The sequence below is a fragment of the Triticum urartu genome, chromosome 1A (genome assembly GCF_056163025.1).
Source record: "Triticum urartu cultivar PI428250 chromosome 1A, HENAU_Tu73, whole genome shotgun sequence".
NCBI lineage: Eukaryota > Viridiplantae > Streptophyta > Magnoliopsida > Poales > Poaceae > Triticum > Triticum urartu.
The window spans coordinates 338,460,890-338,475,441 of NC_141873.1; positions in this window are offsets into that span (position 1 = coordinate 338,460,890).

Genomic DNA, 14,552 nt, shown 5'->3' on the forward strand with positions numbered 1-14,552 from the left:
CTGTCAGTTGGTGCAGTTCCAAGGAGAGCGTCGTGGCGGGATCTACGTGTGAAGAGGAGTACATAGTTGCTTCGGAAGCAGCCAATGAAGGAGTCTGGATGAAGGAGTTCATATCCGATCTAGGTGTAATACCTAGTGCATCGGGTCCAATGAAAATCTTTTATGACAATACTCGAGCAATTGCCTTGGCGAAGGAATCCAAATTTTACAAGAGAACCAAACACATCAAGAGATGCTTCAATTCCATTCGCGATCAAGTCAAGGAGGGAGACATAGAGATTTGCAAGATACTTACGGATTTGAATGTTGCAGACCCGTTGACTAAGCCTCTCTCACGAGCAAAACATGATCAACACCAAGACTCCATGGGTGTTAGAATCATTACTATGTAATCTAGATTATTGACTCTAGTGCAAGTGGGAGACTAAAGGAAATATGCCCTAGAGGCAATAATAAAGTTGTTATTTATATTTCCTTATATCATGATAAATGTTTATTATTCATGCTAGAATTGTATTAACCAGAAACTTAGTACATGTGTGAATACATAGACAAATAGAGTGCCCCTGGTATGCCTCTACTAGACTAGCTCGCTAATCAAAGATGGTTAAGTTTCCTGACCATAGACATGTGTTGTCATTTGATAAACGGGATCACATCATTATAGAATGATGTGATGGACAAGACCCATCCGTTAGCTTAGAATAATGATCGTTTAGTTTTATTGCTATTGCTTTCATCATGACTTATACATGTTCCTCTGACTATGAGATTATGCAACTCCCGAATACCCGAGGAACACCTTGTGTGCTATCAAACGTCACAACGTAACTGGGTAATTATAAAGATGCTCTACAGGTGTCTCTGATGGTGTTTGTTGAGTTGGCATAGATCGAGATTAGGATTTGTCACTCCGTGTATCGAAGAGGTATCTCTGGGCCCTCTCGGTAATGCACATCACTATGAGCCTTCCAAGCAATGTGTCTAATGAGTTAGTCACAGGATGATGCATTACGGCATGAGTAAAGAGACTTGCCAGTAACGAGATTGAACTAGGTATGATGATACCGACGATCGAATCTCGGCCAAGTAACATACCGATGACAAAGGAAACAATGTATGTTGTTATGCGGTTTGACCAATAAATATCTTCATAGAATATGTAGGAGCCAATATGATCATCCAGGTTCCGCTATTGGTTATTGACTGGAGATGTGTCTCGGTCATGTCTACATAGTTCTCGAACCCGTAGGGTCCGCACGCTTAATGTTCGATGACGATTTGTATTATGAGTTATATGTGATTTGATGACCGAAGTTTGTTCGGAGTCCCGGATGAGATCACTGAAGGAAATATGCCCTAGAGGCAATAATAAAGTTATTATTTATTTCCTTATATCATGATAAATGTTTATTATTCATGCTAGAATTGTATTAACCAGAAACATAATACATGTGTGAATACATAGACAAACAGAGTGTCACTAGTATGCCTCTACTTGACTAGCTCGTTGATCAAAGATGGTTATGTTTCCTAACCATAGACATGAGTTGTCATTTGATTAACGGGATCACATCATTAGGAGAATAATGTGATTTACTTGACCCATTCCATTAGCTTAGCACTTGATCGTTTAGTTTGTTGCTATTGCTTTCTTCATAACTTATATATGTTCCTATGACTATGAGATTATGCAACTCCCGTTTACCGGAGGAACACTTTGTGTGCTACCAAACGTCAGAATGTAACTGGGTGATTATAAAGGTGCTCTACAGGTGTCTCCGAAGGTACTTGTTGGGTTGGCGTATTTCGAGATTAGGATTTGTCACTCCGTGTCGGAGAGGTATCTCTGGGCCCACTCGGTAATGCACATCACTATAAGCCTTGCAAGCATTGCAACTAATGAGTTAGTTGCGGGATGATGTATTACGGAACAAGTAAAGAGACTTTCCGGTAACGAGATTGAACTAGGTATTGAGATACCGACGATCGAATCTTGGGCAAGTAACATACCGATGACAAAGGGAACAACGTATGTTGTTATGCGGTTTGACCGATAAAGATCTTTGTAGAATATGTAGGAGCCAATATGAGCATCCAGGTTCCACTATTGGTTATTGACCGAAGACATGTCTCAGTCATGTCTACATAATTCTCGAACCCGTAGGGTCCGCACGCTTAATGTTACGATGACAGTTTCATTATGAGTTTATATGTTTTGATGTACCGAAGGTTGTTCAGAGTCCCGGATGTGATCACGGACATGACGAGGAGTCTCAAAATGGTCTAGACATAAAGATTGATATATTGGAAGCCTATGTTTGGACATCGGAAGTGTTTCGGGTGAAATCGGCATTTTACCGGAGTACCGGGAGGTTACCGGAACCCCCCGGTAACCTAATGGGCCTTAATGGGCCTAGTGGACGAAGTAGAGAGGAGGCCAAGGGGCAGCCGCGCGCCCCTCCCCCCAAGTCCGAATTGGACAAGGAGGGGGGCGGCGCCCCCCCCCCCCTTTCCTTTCCCCTCTTTCTCTCCTCCCCCCCAAGTCCTAGTCCAACATGGAAAAGGGGGGGAGTCCTACTCCCGGTGGGAGTAGGACTCCTCCTGGCGCGCCCCTTGCCTGGCCGCACCTCCTCCCCCTTGCTACTTTATATACGGGGGCAGGGGGGCACCCCAGAGACACAGCAATTGATCATTGATCTCTTAGCCGTGTGCGGTGCCCCCTTCCACCATAATCCTCAATAATATTGTAGCGGTGCTTAGGCGAAGCCCTGCGACGGTAGAACATCAAGATCATCACCACACCGTCGTGCTGACAGAACTCTTCCCCGACATTCTGCTGGATCGGAGTCCGGGGATCGTCATCGAGCTGAACATGTGCTAGAACTCGGAGGTGTCGTAGTTTTAGTGCTTGATCGGTCGGGCCGTGAAGACATACGACTACATCAACCGCGTTGTGCTAACGCTTCCGCTTTCGGTCTACGAGGGTACGTGGACAACACTCTCCCCTCTCGTTGCTATGCATCACCATGATCTTGCGTGTGCGTAGGAAATTTTTGAAATTACCACGTTCCCCAACAGTGACATCCGAGCCTAGGTTTTATGCGTTGATGTTATGCACGAGTAGAACACAAGTGAGTTGTGGGCGATATAAGTCATACTGCTTACCAGCATGTCATACTTTGGTTCGGCGGTATTGTTGGATGAAGCGGCCCGGACTGACATTACGCATACGCTTACGCGAGACTAGTTCTACCGACGTGCTTTGCACACAGGTGGCTGGCGGGTGTCAGTTTCTCCAACTTTAGTTGAACCAAGTGTGGCTACGCCCGGTCCTTGTGAAGGTTAAAACAGCACCAACTTGACAAACTATCGTTGTGGTTTTGATGCGTAGGTAAGAACGGTTCTTGCTAAGCCCGTAGCAGCCAGGTAAAACTTGCAACAACAAAGTAGAGGACGTCTAACTTGTTTTTGCAGGGCATGTTGTGATGTGATATGGTCAAGACATGATGCTAAATTTTATTGTATGAGATGATCATGTTTTGTAACCGAGTTATCGGCAACTGGCAGGAGCCATATGGTTGTCGCTTTATTGTATGCAATGCAATCGCGCTGTAATGCTTTACTTTATCACTAAGCGGTAGCGATAGTCGTGGAAGCATAAGATTGGCGAGACGACAACGATGCTACGATGGAGATCAAGGTGTCGCACCGGTGACGATGGTGATCATGACGGTACTTCGGAGATGGAGATCACAAGTACAAGACGATGATGATGGCCATATCATATCACTTATATTGATTGCATGTGATGTTTATCTTTTATGCATCTTATCTTGCTTTGATTGTCGGTAGCATTATAAGATGATCCCTCACTAAATTATCAAAGTATAAGTGTTCTCCCTAAGTATGCAGCGTTGCGAAAGTTCTTCGTGCTGAGACACCACGTGATGATTGGGTGTGATAGGCTCTACGTCCAAATACAACGGGTGCAAAACAGTTGCACACGCGGAATACTCAGGTTAAACTTGACGAGCCTAGCATATAACAGATATGGCCTCGGAACACGGAGACCGAAAGGTTGAGCGTGAATCATATAGTAGATATGATCAACATAGAGATGTTCACCATTGAAACTACTCCATCTCATGTGATGATCGGACATGGTTTAGTTGATTTGGATCACGTGATCACTTAGAGGATTAGAGGGATGTCTATCTAAGTGGGAGTTCTTAAGTAATATGATTAATTGAACTTTAATTTATCATGAACTTAGTCCTGGTAGTATTAGCATATCTATGCTGTAGATCAATAGCTCGCGTTTAGCTCCCTTGTTTTATTTTTGATATGTTCCTAGAGAAAACTAAGTTGAAAGATGTTAGTAGCAATGATTGTTGGGGAACGTAGCAGAATTTTAAAATTTTCTACGCATCACCAAGATCAATCTATGGATTCATCTAGCAACGAGGGAGAGGGGAGTGCATCTACATAGCCTTGTAGATCGCGAGCGGAAGCGTTCAAGAGAACGGGGTTGATGGAGTTGTACTCGTCGTGATCCAAATCACCGATGACCGAGCGCCGAACGGATGGCACCTCCGCGTTCAACACACGTATGGTTGGGAAGACGTCTCCTCCTTCTTGTTGGGGAACGTAGTAATTTCAAAAAAATTCCTACGCACACGCAAGATCATGGTGATGCATAGCAACGAGAGGGGAGAGTGTGATCTACGTACCCTTGTAGATCGACAACGGAAGCGTTAACTTAGTTGATGTAGTCGTACGTCTTCACGGCCCGACCGATCAAGCACCGAAACTATGACACCTCCGAGTTCTAGCACACGTTCAGCCCGATGACGATCCCCGGACTCCGATCCAGCAAAGTGTCGGGGAAGAGTTCCGTCAGCACGACGGTGTGGTGACGATCTTGATGTACTACTGTCGCAGGGCTTCGCCTAAGCACCGCTACAATATTATCGAGGACTATGGTGGAAGGGGGCACCGCACACGGCTAAGAATATGATCACATGGATCAACTTATGTCCTTAGGGGTGCCCCTTGCCTCCGTATATAAAGGTTCAAAAGGGGGGGCCGGCCGGCCAAGAGGAGGCGTGCCAGGAGGAGTCCTACTCCCTCCGGGAGTAGGACTCCCCCCTTTCCTAGTTGGAATAGGATTCGCGGAGGGGGGGGAAAGAGGAGAGAGAGGAGGAAGGGGGGCCGGCCCCCTCTCCTTGTCCTATTCGGACCAAGGGGGGAGGGGCGCGCGGCCCATCTCTGGCCACCTCTCCTCTCTTCCACTAAGGCCCACTAAGGCCCATATACCTCCCGGGGGGGTTCCGGTAACCTCCCGGTAATCCGGTAAAATCCCGATTTCACCCGGAACACTTCCGATATCCAAACATAGGCTTCCAATATATCAATCTTTATGTCTCGACCATTTCGAGACTCCTCGTCATGTCCGTGATCACATCCGGGACTCCGAACAACCTTCGGTACATCAAAACACATAAACTCATAATATAACTGTCATTGAAACCTTAAGCGTGCGGACCCTACGGGTTCGAGAACAATGTAGACATGACCGAGACACGTCTCCGGTCAATAACCAATAGCAGGACCTGGATGCCCATATTGGTTCCTACATATTCTACGAAGATCTTTTATCGGTCAGACCGCATAACAACATACGTTGTTCCCTTTGTCATCGGTATGTTACTTGCCCGAGATTCGATCGTCGGTATCCTATACCTAGTTCAATCTCGTTACCGGCAAGTCTCTTTACTCGTTCTGTAATACATCATCCCGCAACTAACTCATTAGTTGCAATGCTTGCAAGGCTTAAGTGATGTGCATTACTGAGAGGGCCCAGAGATACCTCTCCGACAATCGGAGTGACAAATCCTAATCTCTAAATACGCCAACCCAACATGTACCTTTGGAGACACCTATAGAGCTCCTTTATAATCACCCAGTTATGTTGTGACGTTTGGTAGCACACAAAGTGTTCCTCTGGCAAACGGGAGTTGCATAATCTCATAGTCATAGGAACATGTATAAGTCATGAAGAAAGCAATAGCAACATACTAAACGATCGGGTGCTAAGCTAATGGAATGGGTCATGTCAATCAGATCATTCAACTAATGATGTGATCCCGTTAATCAAATAACAACTCTTTGTCCATGGTTAGGAAACATAACCATCTTTGATTAACGAGCTAGTCAAGTCGAGGCATACTAGTGACACTCTGTTTGTCTATGTATTCACACATGTATTATGTTTCCGGTTAATACAATTCTAGCATGAATAATAAACATTTATCATGATATAAGGAAATAAATAATAACTTTATTATTGCCTCTAGGGCATATTTCCTTCAGTCTCCCACTTGCACTAGAGTCAATAATCTAGATTACACAGTAATGATTCTAACACCCATGGAGCCTTGGTGCTGATCATGTTTTGCTCGTGGAAGAGGCTTAGTCAACGGGTCTGCAACATTCAGATCCATATGTATCTTGCAAATTTCTATGTCTCCCACCTGGACTAGATCCTGGATGGAATTGAAGCGTCTCTTGATGTGCTTGGTTCTCTTGTGAAATCTGGATTCCTTCGCCAAGGCAATTGAACCAGTATTGTCACAAAAGATTTTCATTGGACCCGATGCACTAGGTATGACACCTAGATTGGATATGAACTCCTTCATCCAGACTCCTTCATTCGCTGCTTCCGAAGCAGCTATGTATTCCGCTTCACACGTAGATCCCGCCACGACGCTCTGTTTAGAACTGCACCAACTGACAGCTCCACCGTTTAATGTAAACACGTATCCGGTTTGCGATTTAGAATCGTCCGGATCAGTGTCAAAGCTTGCATCAACGTAACCGTTTACGATGAGCTCTTTGTCACCTCCATATACGAGAAACATATCCTTAGTCCTTTTCAGGTACTTCAGGATGTTCTTGACCGCTGTCCAGTGATCCACTCCTGGATTACTTTGGTACCTCCCTGCTAGACTTATAGCAAGGCACACATCAGGTCTAGTACACAGCATTGCATACATGATAGAGCCTATGGCTGAAGCATAGGGAACATCTTTCATTTTCTCTCTATCTTCTGCAGTGGTCGGGCATTGAGTCTGACTCAACTTCACACCTTGTAACACAGGCAAGAACCCTTTCTTTGCTTGATCCATTTTGAACTTCTTCAAAATCTTGTCAAGGTATGTGCTTTGTGAAATTCCAATTAAACGTCTTGATCTATCTCTATAGATCTTTATGCCTAATATGTAAGCAGCTTCACCGAGGTCTTTCATTGAAAAACTCTTATTCAAGTATTCCTTTATGCTATCCAGAAATTCTATATCATTTCCGATCAGTAATATGTCATACACATATAATATCAGAAATGCTACAGAGCTCCCACTCACTTTCTTGTAAATACAGGCTTCTCCAAAAGTCTGTATAAAACCAAATGCTTTGATCAGACTATCAAAGTGTTTATTCCAACTCCGAGAGGCTTGCACCAGTCCATAAATGGATCGCTGGAGCTTGCACACTTTGTTAGCTCCCTTTGGATCGACAAAACCTTCTGGTTGCATCATATACAACTCTTCTTCCAGAAATCCATTCAGGAATGCAGTTCTGACATCCATCTGCCAAATTTCATAATCATAAAATGCGGAAATTGCTAACATGATTCAGACAGACTTAAGCATCGCTACGGGTGAGAAGGTCTCATCGTAGTCAACCCCTTGAACTTGCCGAAACCCTTTTGCGACAAGTCGAGCTTTGTAGACAGTAATATTACCATCGGCGTCAGTCTTCTTCTTGAAGATCCATTTATTATCAATTGCTTGCCGATCATTGGGCAAGTCAACCAAAGTCCACACTTTGTTCTCATACATGGATCCCATCTCAGATTTCATGGCTTCAAGCCATTTTGCGGAATCTGGGCTTACCATCGCTTCTTCATAGTTCGTAGGTTCATCATGATCTAGTAGCATGACTTCCAGAACTAGATTACCGTACCACTCTGGCGCGGATCTCACTCTGGTTGATCTACGAGGTTCAGTAGTATCTTGTTCTGAAGTTTCATGATCATTATCATTAGCTTCCTCACTAATTGGTGTAGGTGTCACAGAAACAGTTTTCTGTGATGCACTACTTTCCAATAAGGGAGCAGGTACAGTTACCTCGTCAAGTTCTACTTTCCTCCCACTCACTTCTTTCGAGAGAAACTCCTTCTCCAGAAAGTTTCTGAACTTAGCAACAAAAGTCTTGCCTTCGGATCTGTGATAGAAGGTGTATCCAATAGTCTCCTTTGGATATCCTATGAAGACACATTTCTCCGATTTGGGTTCGAGCTTATCAGGTTGAAGCTTTTTCAAATAAGCATCGTAGCCCCAAACTTTCAGAAACGACAACTTTGGTTTCTTGCCAAACCATAGTTCATAAGGCGTCGTCTCAACGGATTTTGATGGTGCCCTATTTAACGTGAATGCGGCCGTCTCCAAAGCATAACCCCAAAACGATAGCGGTAAATCAGTAAGAGACATCATAGATCGCACCATATCTAGTAAAGTACAATTACGACGTTCGGACACACCATTACGCTGTGGTGTTCCGGGTGGCGTGAGTTGCGAAACTATTCCGCATTGTTTCAAATGTACGCCAAACTCGTAACTCAAATATTCTCCTCCACGATCAGATCGTAGAAACTTTATTTTCTTGTTACGATGATTTTCAACTTCACTCTGAAATTCTTTGAACTTTTCAAACGTTTCAGACTTATGTTTCATTAAGTAGATATATCCATATCTGCTTAAGTCATCTGTGAAGGTGAGAAAATAACGATATCCGCCACGAGCCTCAATATTCATCGAACCACATACATCAGTATGTATGATTTCCAACAAATCTGTTGCTCCCTCCATAGTACCGGAGAACGGCGTTTTAGTCATCTTGCCCATGAGGCACGGTTCACAAGTACCAAGTGATTCATAATCAAGTGGTTCCAAAAGTCCATCAGTATGGAGTTTCTTCATGCGCTTTACATCGATATGACCTAAACGGCAGTGCCATAAATAAGTTGCACTATCTTTATCAACTCTGCATCTTTTGGCTTCAACATTATGAATATGTGTGTTACTACTATCGAGATTCAATAAGAATAGAACACTCTTCAAGGGTGCATGACCATAAAAGATATTACTCATATAAATAGAACAACCATTATTCTCTGATTTAAATGAATAACCGTCTCGCATCAAACAAGATCCAGATATAATGTTCATGCTTAACGCTGGCACCAAATAACAATTATTTAGGTCTAATATTAATCCCGAAGGTAGATGTAGAGGTAGCGTGCCGACCACGATCACATCGACTTTGGAACCGTTTCCCACGCGCATCGTCACCTCGTCCTTAGCCAATCTTCGCTTAATTCGTAGTCCCTGTTTCGAGTTGCAAATATTAGCAACAGAACCAGTATCAAATACCCAGGTGCTACTGCGAGCATTAGTAAGGTACACGTCAATAACATGTATATCACATATACCTTTGTTCACCTTGCCATCCTTCTTATCCGCCAAATACTTGGGGCAGTTCCGCTTCCAGTGACTAGTCTGCTTGCAGTAGAAGCACTCAGTTTCAGGCTTAGGTCCAGACTTGGGTTTCTACTCTTGAGCAGCAACTTGCTTGTTGTTCTTCTTGAAGTTCCCCTTCTTCTTCCCTTTGCCCTTTTTCTTGAAACTAGTGGTCTTGTTGACCATCAACACTTGATGCTCCTTTTTGATTTCTACCTCCGCAGCTTTCAGCATTGCGAAGAGCTCGGGAATAGTCTTATTCATCCCTTGCATATTATAGTTCATCACGAAGCTCTTGTAGCTTGGTGGCAGTGATTGGAGAATTCTGTCAATGACGCAATCATCTGGAAGATTAACTCCCATTTGAATCAAGTGATTATTATACCCAGACATTTTGAGTATATGCTCACTGACAGAACTATTCTCCTCCATCTTGCAGCTATAGAACTTATTGGAGACTTCATATCTCTCAATCCGGGCATTTGCTTGAAATATTAACTTCAACTCCTAGAACATCTCATATGCTCCATGACGTTCAAAACGTCGTTGAAGTCCCGGTTCTAAGCCGTAAACCATGGCACACTGAACTATCGAGTAGTCATCAGCTTTGCTCTGCCAGACATTCACAACATCTGGTGTTGCTCCAGCAGCAGGCCTGGCACCCAGCGGTGCTTCCAGGACGTAATTCTTCTGTGCAGCAATGAGGATAATCCTCAAGTTACGGACCCAGTCCGTGTGTAGCGACCCGACCCGAATGGGTCAAGTCTCTGTGCTTAAGTGTCATCCCTAGATCGGTATGCTGACACACACAGTACTCGAGGATTTATAACAGAGGTAAATCACATGTAAAAGTAACGTAAATACTATTACCTCAAATCCAAAATAGCGGAAGTAACAAGGTTGTGGATTCCCATCAACACCAACGGCAAAGTTGAGTGTAGAAATCGTAACCCTAACGTATCACTTACTCGTCGTAAGATAATCCTGCAACATGAGACGTTGCAGCCACAAAGGGTCAGTACACTGAATGTACTGGCAAATTCACACCATAGAGAATGATGAATAAAGGCTATCACTACATGCATATTTGGCTGGTGGAAAAGCTCTATGGTTATCAGGTTTTTGCGAAAAGCCAATTTTTCCCTACTGCAAAGGAATACATTTTAATTAACTATCATGGTGGTTGTTGAACATTGAGAATGGTTGACAGCATTCTCAATCCCAATTAAGTAACATCATTAAAACCCAACAATATTCATTTAAAGTAACATGATGAGATCAACAGGATAATCCAAGAACTAGATACTCAAGATGTCCATAACCGGGGACACGGCTAATCATGATTAGTTTGTACACTCTGCAGAGGTTTGCGCACTTTTCCCCACAAGACTCGATCTCCTCCGTTGGTTTTCTCGCACTACATGGTGTTTGAGAAACGGATGACCGAGACATAGCCTTTCAGAAGCGCTAGCACCTTACGTTGGATAGACCGGTACACCTACTTTCCCCTACATCTGCTAGTCTACCCTGTAAGAGTTCGCACGACTTAATCAACTATGCCAGAGCCCATAATGGCTTGTGGCTGCACACGGAAGTTTCTAGTATGAATAATCTCATGATCCCTTTGAGCCTGGGTGGCGGTCCAAAAGAAAAACAGGCAAGTACTGGAATACCCAGGTGCCTAGACAGGCAAGTCCTGGAATACCCAGGTGCCTCAATCCACCCAGATGTGTGTTTAAGTTGCCACCTTAAGTAAACCATTAATTAACAATCTCACATCTGTCATGAAATAATCTCAAAACCCAATCCACGTCTACGAGCATAGCATGGCAATATAAGCATAACGTAATAGTAACTCCCAAGGTTTGAATGCAGGGCAATAGTTTCCTACCTCATCAACTATTTCCCATTATCCCCAATTTAATTAGATCCTAATCATGCAATGTTTGAGGTTTGATCTAATGCAACAAAAACTGGGTATGAAAGAGGTATGATCAAAGTGTGAACTTGCCTGCAATGTTGATGAAGATGATTCGCACTCAAAAATCTTGATAGTTCTACTCGTCACACTCCGGTCAATCTATCGTGAGCAAGCAATAGTAATCACACATAAGCAATCACTCAAAAGATCAGAAAGAATGAAGAAGACGATTCGGAAACATCAAAACCAAGCAAATAACTCTTGCAACATAAAACAATTTCTAACAGTACCAAAATGATGTGAATTTGGCCTTATCAGAATGTTTAGGTCAAGAGCTTCGATTTGCAAAAAGAATCAACTCAAACGGAGCTACGAAACTCAAGTTATGATCAAACGAAGTTTGAATTCAAATCTGATCTAATTCAAATTTTAAACTTTTCAAAAACATGTTTGAGTTGGATTACTGGATAGAGGAGATCGTAACGAAGACGTGAGCGTTGGTTTCGTCTAATTCCGACTAACGAGCAAAAAGTTATAGTCGTTTGAAAACCAGGGGCTGATCTGTAAAGAAAATATTCATGTATGGGTCCCTGGACTGAGAACTAAAGAAAAAAAAGAAAAAGAGAAATCTAAAAAGTGAACATTCGTTACCGAACGCTAACTAACGAATTTGCTCGTTACGAAGAGGTAAACAGCGAGCGTTCGCTATTTAACAAATACCGATTCGGAAAAAAAACGACTAGATCTAATCCTAGCCGTTGACCCTAGATCTAACGGACGAGGGAGGAGCCGGGCTTACCGTGGCGGTGGGCGTCGGCGTCACCGGAGAAGATGGCAGCGGCGGCGGCGGCTCTGGGGCTCAACGGCGCCGGCGAAGTAGATGGGGAGGAGCGGCTCGGCTCGGCGAGTCCGAAGGGGGTGGTGGCGTCGGGCGTAGGCGGCGGTGGAACGAGGCGCGACGGCGGCGGATCTCGTCGGAGTTCGGACTCCGGCGAGGTTTATGCGAGGCTGCGGGAGGCGATGGCGGCTCCGGTTGGAGGAAAAAGAGGCCGGGGTCCGGGGCGGCTCTATTTATGGAGGGGAGGGGCGGCGAGATGCGTGGAGGAGGGGGCAAGAAGAGGCCGGCGGCGGCACGGAGGCGACGGTGATGGCGTCGCGGCTCGGAACTCCGTCCCGAGCTCGGGGACGAGCGGCATGGGCTAGCTGGGCTGGGCCGCGGCCTGGCAGGAGCTGGGCCGGCCCAGTCGGTGAGGGAAGTTCTTTTTTTAAGCATTATTTTCCAGACAAATAAAATAATAAAAGAAAAATAAATAGAAATATTATATAGGCATATAATATATCAAAATTTTCAGAAAAAGATTTTCTACGACATGAACCTTTTTATAACTTCAAATAAAATCCACACAAATTCAAATAAATCAAAGAGTGCTACTGGTCTATTAAAACCCAACAAAAATCATTTAAAAAAAACCAAAATGATTTCAAATTAATTTTTCTCCAATTTTCTATTGTAGGGAATCATGTTACCCTAATTTCCATATATTTTATTTTTGGAGAAAAATAATTTGAATAAAACTCAAATAACTCCAAATTAAAAATTAATTCCAAAAGGACTTGAAATTGATCCTTTGAAACTCCCAACTCATATTTCATAATTTGAAGAAGTCATTTTATCTCCTCTCGTGAAAATCATTGAGTTGCTTAAAGTTTCTGAATTGAAATGTTTCCAAATGAAATTCAATTATTTTCAAATACCCTTTCATTTAATTTTAAATGGAAGAAGTCATATCATCTTCGCTCAAGGGTTTTGTATTTGAAAAGAATTTGAATTCATGGGGATCAGAAAGCAAATATGAAAGTTTGGGAAAGTCCTTTTATTCCCTCTCATTTAACTTTCAAAAAGTTTCGAATTTCACTCACTTTCAGACAATCAATCAAACAATCAATCAAATATATCTATTTATTATAACATTCCAAAATTTAGAATTTTGGGATGTTACAAACCTACCACCCTTAAAATGAATCTCGTCCTCGAGATTCGGAGAGGCTAGCAAGAAAAAGGTTTGGGTTTGGGGGTCTCCTCAAATTCCATCAATCATCACCGGGGTCTGGGGTGCTACCACCCTTAAAAGCGTTATTGTTCCATCAAAACTCATATACTCCATCCTTATTCTTGATAGTGTCGGTCTTCTCAGATCATAAGAATAATTCCTTCTCTGGCTCTTCCGGCAGCGGCATAACCTTTTCCTCAATTTTTCTATACTTTCATCCTGGTAAGGTTATTCCGAGACTGGGTCTTCTTAGCTGACGGGTCTGGCGCCAATACTAATCAACTATCGATATCTCATGGTGGTCAACAATTTGTGGTTTCTCCTGCAGGAAATGGGTCTGGGTTGATCCTCACCGTATAACCTACGGTTGGCAAAGCTGCCTTGTACAAGGGAAAAATACCTATACCATTCTAAGGCTTAAACAAGGTTTTGATCGTCGTCTCTCCACTATAGGTAAGTCACTCAGATTTACCATCCCATATAGCAAGGCGAATAATAAGAGTAAGTCAGTATGGTGATCAATCCATCCCGCACCCAAATCATTACCTTGTATACGGTTTAGCGAATCTCGCATTGTAACACTCGGTCATCCTCACAAGCATTGCAGAATTTCTCTCGTCGACGAACCAAGTTCGGAATAATCCATTGATTCTGCAAGCCAGACAAACATCTATCGTTCCTTCACAACTCTCAGGTTTTGCGTAAACTCCTATAAAATTGTCTGCCGATAAAACGTCGTATCTTCCTCCAGGGTTTTTCCTTCAGCAGGAATGTGCTTGCTTCTTGGCAGGTCCTGGGGCCTGTGGGTTATGGCCCATCTCATCACTTGTAGTCCTTGAACTTATCATCGGGCAACTGATCATTATTCCAACTTCCAACTTCCTAGCATAATTAAAATCCATCCAATTGTATTGTCTCCCTTCCTTCTATTTGTACAAGACTAAGACGTGATTACTCAAACTCATCATGGAGTTTCCATTGATCCATATTTCCGACATC